An 8,243-nucleotide genomic window follows, 5' to 3' on the forward strand; every position below is an offset into this window, starting at 1 on the left:
AATTTTTTAAATGAACAAGGGGAGGGGGGAAGGGACATGTTGTAATACCCTACTTTTTTAAACCCGGTCTGATTACACGGTTGACCTGGTTTAACCATGCAGGACCCAAATCGGAGAGAGTTAAGGTGGGTTCCTTATGGACCATGATGGCCACGGTGACCTTAAACACAGGCTGGCCAGACAAGTCCGAGCCAGTGCCAGAGGAGATGGGTGTACCCAAGCCGTGTACATGCACATATCATAAGGCCATGTATGGATAAATCAGGTATGTAGCCATATTCTAAAGCGCATACGTACAATATACCTTACACCGAGAGGGTGATTTGTGCCAAGAGTCGAATCCCAACAAAATCCCACTTGTTGGCCAATTTTCGGCTCTCAGGTGGGCGATCACAGGTGGGCGCATCCACCCACTTGAGTGACCCACCCATGTGATTACTTAGTTATTCTAAAAGGTATAAATAGCTATCTTATGTTTTCCCTTTTTCTTTTCCTCATTTATGACACTCGGACGTTTGGTGAGAAGAGTAAAGAGGAGAGAGAAAAGAAGGGAAAGAAGAGGAAAAGAGAAGGAAAAGGAAGAAGAGATGGATTTCAGCGGTGCCGAGTTTTGATCTTCCCATTCCGACACCGGAAGAGTGATCTCCAATACGAGATCTACGTTTAGAGGTGAGCAAAGGCTGGGTTCCTTAAACTTTCACCATACCCAAGTAAAACCCTTGATTTATGTAGAGTTTCTTGAGGTCTCGTAGATCCCCCTTGAGATGATGAATCTAAGGTTTAATAGATAGTTTATGTGTTGATTTTGAAGGATATGAAGGAGTGTTTCCACGGTTGGAGGAGCATTGGTGATTTGAAGTGATTTTGGGGTCTTTGAACGAGTTCTTGAACAAAGAAGGTAATATGGCTTCCATTCCTTAAATCTAACCTAGATCTAGGTTAGAACCATCTTATGAGACCTTGATTGTGTGAAGAACGGGTTTGGAAAAGCCTCATTTGATTCCCCAAAGGTTGGGGGAAGTTTGGGAAAAAATGGTATTTTCCTGCCAAGACCGGTGGGCCAAACTAGTGGGTCAAACGGCCCACCTGAGGGCACCCGCCTGAGAGGGCAGGCCCTCAGGGCCAATCGACGGGCCCAACCGGTGGGCCGACCGGTGGGTCGACCTGCCCACCGGTCTTAGCAGGACCCTCGGGCCCAACCGGTGGGCCGACCTGCTCGCCGGTCATGACCGGTGGGTCTGACTGGTGGGTCATGACAGGTGGGCTGTCAGACCCACCCGAGTGGCTCCCAACGTGATTTTTAGGTCCAAACGGACCCAAAACGGACGTGTGACCTTTTAGGATTCTAAACCTGATTTTGTCATTGGGTCGTGTTAATTTTGATTCCAAAATGGTGAAATGCTAACCCCATTCACTTATGTTAGGTTCACCAACACGTACGCTTCTCGCACCGGATCTCACCCGTACTGAGCGTGAGTCCTTGTACACTATAGGTAAGTAGGGAGAGGGCGTTTGGCCTTATGATAAGGCTTGCTTGGCATTCATTTAATTGTATCTAGACTAGTCATGTCATCATGTGAATTATGTGCAACTTAGCCATCCTCATATTATTATGACTTATGTGTTGTGTTTATTTTCTTAATATCAAATGACGATGTGAATATGTGATGAATGATGACACCATTGTGCATAATGCATTAGTAGACTAGATGCCGTAGTCGGCTTGGAAACGAGTGCATTGGTGGCCCGTGGAATGGGACGCGGAGGCACTATGCAATCATACTATGTCACATAGGAGCATACGGTGTAGGATTATCATCTTCCCGTGCTATGACCCTTCCCAACAGGGGTTGAGGTGTTGGGTTACCATTTGGGGGGAAGAAGTGGTCACGGTTGTCGGGTCACTGTGGCAGTTAGACATACTCCCGGCTGGTCAATAGGACAGTCGGCAACCCCGGTGGTATATTCAAGAGGGCCAATCGTACTGCTTTTAAGTTGTTGGAGTCAGCACCTTTATTTCTGTTATTTACTTTATGTTGAGAGCCGGTGGTCGGCATGTTTTACTTTTCTGAGTACTCACGGTGGCCCTTCTCTGACAGCCCTATGGGTGTATCGCGGGATGAAGTTCGCAGCTCGTACCTGGAGTATACGCGCACTGTGGTTGTAGTAGCATTAAAACAAGGACTTAGTAATGTTGTTTTGGTGGATGTGATTAAAAATGAATTGCATAGCATATAGAGCATATGGTTGTGATTTGCTGTGTGGACTGTTGTGTGGTCCTTCTTTTCACTTACTGAGCTAGTGAGCTCATCCCACATGTGCACCTCTTTTAGACGATTTTGCAGGTCATCAAACTGAAGAGCACGGGTCGGGCCCCATAGTTGAATTTTTGGAAGAGGATTAGTGGGTCCCCAAGGAATTTGAGCACAGCACGGACTGCTTGTGCGAGGGCTGTGCTGCGGGACAGCAGTTCTGATACCGAGCTGAGCTCTACCTTTTGATACCGAGCTGAGCTCTACTTCTAATACCGAGCTGAGCTGGCTCTCTAATTTTTGATGATTCCCTTTGTGTACTTGATATATAAGTTGTATTCCTTTTGTGTAAATATCATACCTGCGGGCCCACATATACTTAACTATGTAATTACAATTTAGGTATCAAGTATAATGGGAACATTTACAGGTAAACTAAGTCTTCTGCTGAACTGTTGAACACTTTCATAGTTGTATGTGTGCTATGGTGGAATACTGTATCAGATGATCCTGGAAGGTTTGGGTTAGCCGGTGTTAACCCGGTCACTGGCCCGGTTCTATGTGAACGGGGTGTTACAACGGTGGTATCAGAGCGTGATGCTCTATTCCACTCATAGCATACCATTAGACCCCATAGAATCTATGATAGGAAATGGGATTGGGTTAATGTAAAAACTTCAAAGAGATAAAAGTCGAGGAAAGAAAGTCATAAAAATGGTTGCATTTAGTTATTGCATTCATGGCATGCATGAGAGAAAATGAAAGATTAATTAATTGATGTCATAACCCATCAAGTATGAGTTTGATGAAATTTCGGCTGCATAACGGCACAAAACAAGATTTCCAAAAATTTTTACACAAACACCTGATAAACAACAGATATATAAATAACAATGATCAAAATTTACAAAAGATACCACAACTAAACTACACAGGTATTCAAACATACAAACTCATCACAAACCACCATCAAAACACATCACCCCACAAATAAGTCCAATTACAAAGAAAGTACAAAGAATGAGAAAAGAACGAAAAATACAATGAGATCAACAACATAAAACAGGTGAGAAGCTGGTGTGGATGAGCTAAGTCCTCACTGATCATCGTCATCATCATCGTCCAATACTACTACGTTCACCTGAGGTCTAGAGTTAACGTTGAGTCGATGGTCGTAGTAGTCAAACCTCGAGTTCACTAGCTGTACCTCCCTCCAAAGTCAGCCAAAATCTACTGAAATGGCATTGGCCGTTGTATCCAAGTCCTGGCCCAGTCTGAGAAAGGAATTCTCCAAAGTAGCCTGCCTCTCCAGGATGCGCTCCTCCCTAGAAGCACTCTCATCCAGTCTTCTTAACATCTGATCTTACCCATCCTTCAAGGCCCTCATGGTAGTCATCATGCCCTCAAAATCAAAGGTGCCACTCTTAGGTGGTGGGGCTCTATGTTGTGGGCCTGCAGCTCTAGTGAAGCCAAGATTAGCACCTCTCGACTCCTGAGGCACCTCCTCAAGGATGTTCTCGTCCACAAAATCCTCCTCCCCACCCTGAGGAACATAGTCCTCATCGTCCTCACTAGACTCCTCCTCCATGGGAACATCCTCCATAGGGGCAGCCCTCCTATCTCTACCTCTCTAAGCTCCTGCTCTCTGAGGTACATCCATAAGAGTGTGGAGACCTATCCTCAATAGATTCCCCCTGTCAAACTTATCTGCTGGAGTCTTCCCCTCCTCACCACTCAGGTCCACCCCAAAGAACTCAAAGATCCTGGTGAGGATCCTGCCATATGGAAATCCTCCGTCCTCGGGGTGTGAAGTATGGTGCTCCATCATCTTGAGGATGACGTAAGGCAAGCACAAGTGCTCGGCACCTCCCTCTAAGGCCGTATAGATGCAGTAAGCTAAGAAGGTTGCCATGAAGCCCACTTGGTTCCGATGACCTCCTCTGGGGAGCAAGTTGAACTGGACCAAATGGGCAAACACACGAACCTCAGAGTAAAATGATGTCTTGGAATCCGAACACTCCGTGCTGCCACAGATGGTCTTATAGATGTGGTCCGGTGTCTCCAAACTCATGAACGGGCCCATGGGCTTACTCCTGGGAGGACTGTAGAATCGGTGCCCAGCTGAGGAGATACCCAAAATGCTAGCCAGGGTGTCCACGGTCAACTGAATGTCCACCCCCTTCACCATGCTGGTTATCACATACTCCCCATACTGGTAGGAAGCCTTCAGGTTACAGTAGAATCTATGAACCAGCTGCTCGTAGCATGAACGATCTATGTGGAGGATAGACTGGACGGTCTATACGGTGAACCTCTCCTGAAGCTGAGACTTATGGAAGTCAGCAACTACCACAGTCTTCTCCATCATTACAGACCTCTTCAGGAAGGCCTGCCAGTTGGTTGTTGCCTCTGAACAGTGGAAGAGTTCCTCATCATAGTCTGAAGAATCACTAGGGGCAGGTCCGGGTCGCCCTGTGCGAGGGGTTGGGGAACTAGTCCCCGCACTCTTTCATTTGGAACCGGTGGTCTTACGTCTAGTAGAAGAGGATGCGGGTCCCTTGCCCTTGCGAGAAGACATCCTGGCAAGAAAAAGATGAAACAAATGGTGAGTAAGGGAAAAAGGGAATAACAAAGGAAATAATAGGTGGGTGAGCAATAAGAGGACGCCCCAAAACCCAAATCGTGGCGAAATAGAAACATGACGAAATGTGACAAGCGATGAATGATAGAAAATATATGGATGAAGTGCATGGTAAGTGACAAGACAGAAATTATGGCAAAATAGAAAGTGACAAAAGGAGTATAAAGCAAGGGAACTAGGGAATGGAAAAAAAAATCCCAAATCTCATTGTGCAAGTTCAATCTAAGGAAAAAAATGAAGAGACTCACATTAGAGTGAAGCATAAAGCTTACATGTTCATGGATGAAATGCCATCGTTCTACAATTTAGAATATGCAAAAACCATCTACTATTATGATATTGAGGTGAAAGAGAATCAAAGAAACCCAACACAGAGATGGATGTTCATGGGAAGAAATGGGATTTCAAACATAAGGGACTTTCCATGATCTCTACAGCATGTTAAGTACAAATCAAACATAATGCATTGCATTTGAGTTATTAATTGGGAAGAAAAGAGCAGAAATTGAAGATATCCCCAAATTTGAGAAAACTAAGGCACGGTTGGGGTTTCTCTCCAAAAACTGAGAAGTAAATCCTAAAACTAGAAATAAATCACAAGGGAAACATCACATTTTCATGGAAACACTGTTCTATGAAAAGAAACACAGGAAAAGAACCTAGATTAAAGACTACACATGAGTTCTACCCCCCAAGTACAAGTTCTGAGAAGAAAATGAGGAAGAAACTTACTTGTAAGTAGAGGAGTTGAATCTTCCCAAAAGCGTCGGATCGTTGAGTGAGATCCCGAGTGGAAGCGTCAAGAAGCTCTCCAAAATCGCCTGAGAGAGAGAGAGAGAGAGAGAGTGAGGAAGAAAATGTGAGAACAAATGATGAACAGGGGCTTAAAAGCCCTATTCAAAATTGTAGCTCGGGTAGGACCGGCGGGCCAACCTGCCACCGGTGTCAGCCCATCGGTTGAAGATTTGGACTGACGGGCCGATCGGCGGCCTAACCTGCCCGCCGGTGGCAGCCCACCGGTTGAGAGAAAACTTGAAAAAAAATGGGGTTGTTAATATTATTATTATTATTATTAATATAATAATAATTATTATTATTAATATAATTATTATTATTATTATTAATATAATTAATAATAATTATTATTATTAATATAATTATTATTATTATTATTAATATAATTATTATTATTATTATTAATATATTTATTATTATTATTATTAATATAATAATAATTATTATTATTAATATAATTATTATTATTATTATTAATATAATAATTATTATTATTATTATTCCTATTATAATATGTTATGGTCAAGTGGAACCATTGTCATACTTGTTGAAGTACTAGCCCTGTGTTTTTGGAATTAAGTTGCGGTTAGCTGCAAACGATCATACACTATAATACTCTGCGTGTTGGCATATAATTATGTGCTGATATCAATTCTATGGTGTTTAACCAATGTGGTGTATGATATGCTCCAGGTACAGGGATACGATGGTACGTACTAGATCCAGTAGCTATGCATGAGGAACCCCGCGTGGTCCTCGTCCGGTCGATCGACCACCGAATCCCAGAAGGTCCCGCTCTGTGGGGCAAACCTCATCTCCACAACCTCCAGAGACCTTTGGTCAGGGGGGGCACAAGGGGACCCACCTATGACTGCACTTCCGGACCCTCCACCGGTTATTACTTCGGGGGATGTTGCTACCATAATCCAGTAGTCACAACAGGCTTTCCAGCAACAAATGCTTCAGCAACAGCAAGCATTTATGACTGCTATTCAGCAACAATTGGACCTTTCTCAAACAGGTCAAGCTCCCCGGATACTTACTCCACTGGACCCGCCTTTAGGGTCTGATATGGGACCACAAGTGGGAGGTACACCTCCAATTCCACCATTCGGCGTTCCTCCGTATGTGGTGCCCCCTCCATACCCTTACTATCCAGCTTATGCTCCTAATTACCCACCGATGAATAATACATCAAAGGTAGTGGAGTCATTCAAGAGGAACTTGCCACCTATATTCTCTAAGGTGGGGAGTGATCCTATGGAGCCGGATCAGTGGATCCAAGAGTTGGAGAAGATATTTGAGGTGATTGAGTGCACCGAAGCACAGAAACTTATTTGTGCAGGGTTGCAACTCAAGAAGGAGGCCAACTCTTGGTGGCAAGCCTCCAAGCCCATATTGTTGGCCGCCCATCCGGAACCCACCTGGGAATAGTTTAAGGAGTTGTTCTTGGACAATCATTACCCACGCAGCTTCAGAGACCGCAAGGAGACAGAATTTATGGCCTTAACTCTAGGAGGTAAGACTATCCTTGAATATCAGCAGCAGTTTGAGAGCTTGTTCCATTTTTCCCCTAGGCATATGAGGACAGCTGAAGAGAAGGCTGCAAGATTTCTGAAGGGCCTAAAGGCATCCATTGGGTCTGTACTTGAGGTCTTAGACTTGACAGACTACGGCCAGATTGTGCAGAAGGCCAAGACTATGGAAGATAAGCAAAAGGGAGAACAGTCCCTCACACCTGAATTGTGGAAGAGAACAAATCTATTTCCGGATATGGGCAACTCCTCCAAGGCATACTGTGGGTCATACAGTGTTGGGCCTACATATAGGCAGCCTTATAAGCCATCTAGCTACCCTCCTCAACCGGCTGGTGGTTTGGGCTCTACATCCTTCCGCCCAAACACTAGTGCGGTATGTACAGTTCCAAGGCAGCCCCAACCTCCATCTTCAACGGGTCCAGTGCAGAGGGGCCCTGCCCCAGTTTCGGCGTCTCAGATCCATTGCTTTAACTGCCATTCCTATGGACACTATACAAAAGACTGTCGGGTCAGACCAGCCTTGCCCTCTAGTCAGCCCTCTGTGTACCGACCTCCCTTAACTCGGGGAAATCAACCGCAAGGAAGGATGTATGCCCTATCAACTGAGGAAGCTGAGGCCAGCACAGAAGTGGTAGCAGGTATATTTTAAATTTAAGAATTTCATTATGTTAAATATTGATGACCTGCTGAAATTATATACATTGTTACACCAGGTGTCCTAACTATATCGAGCATACCAGCCTATGTTTTATTCGATTCAGGAGCTACACATTCATTCGTATCTAAGAGATTTGCTGAGAAACTTGGCATGCCACCCAGGACCCTAGATCATGGGATGATTGTTAGTATGCCTACTGGTAAATTTACACAGTTGAAGGAGGTGTATGGGCCGTGCCTAGTGGAGATCAGTGGGAAGAAATTGGATGCACAACTCATTAAGTTCAATATACAGAATTTCGATGTTATACTGGGCATGGATTGGTTGTCGGCTCATGGAGCTAATGTGATGTGTGCTGA

This window comes from Macadamia integrifolia, unplaced genomic scaffold (genome assembly GCF_013358625.1).
Source record: "Macadamia integrifolia cultivar HAES 741 unplaced genomic scaffold, SCU_Mint_v3 scaffold1071, whole genome shotgun sequence".
In the NCBI taxonomy this organism is placed as follows: domain Eukaryota; kingdom Viridiplantae; phylum Streptophyta; class Magnoliopsida; order Proteales; family Proteaceae; genus Macadamia; species Macadamia integrifolia.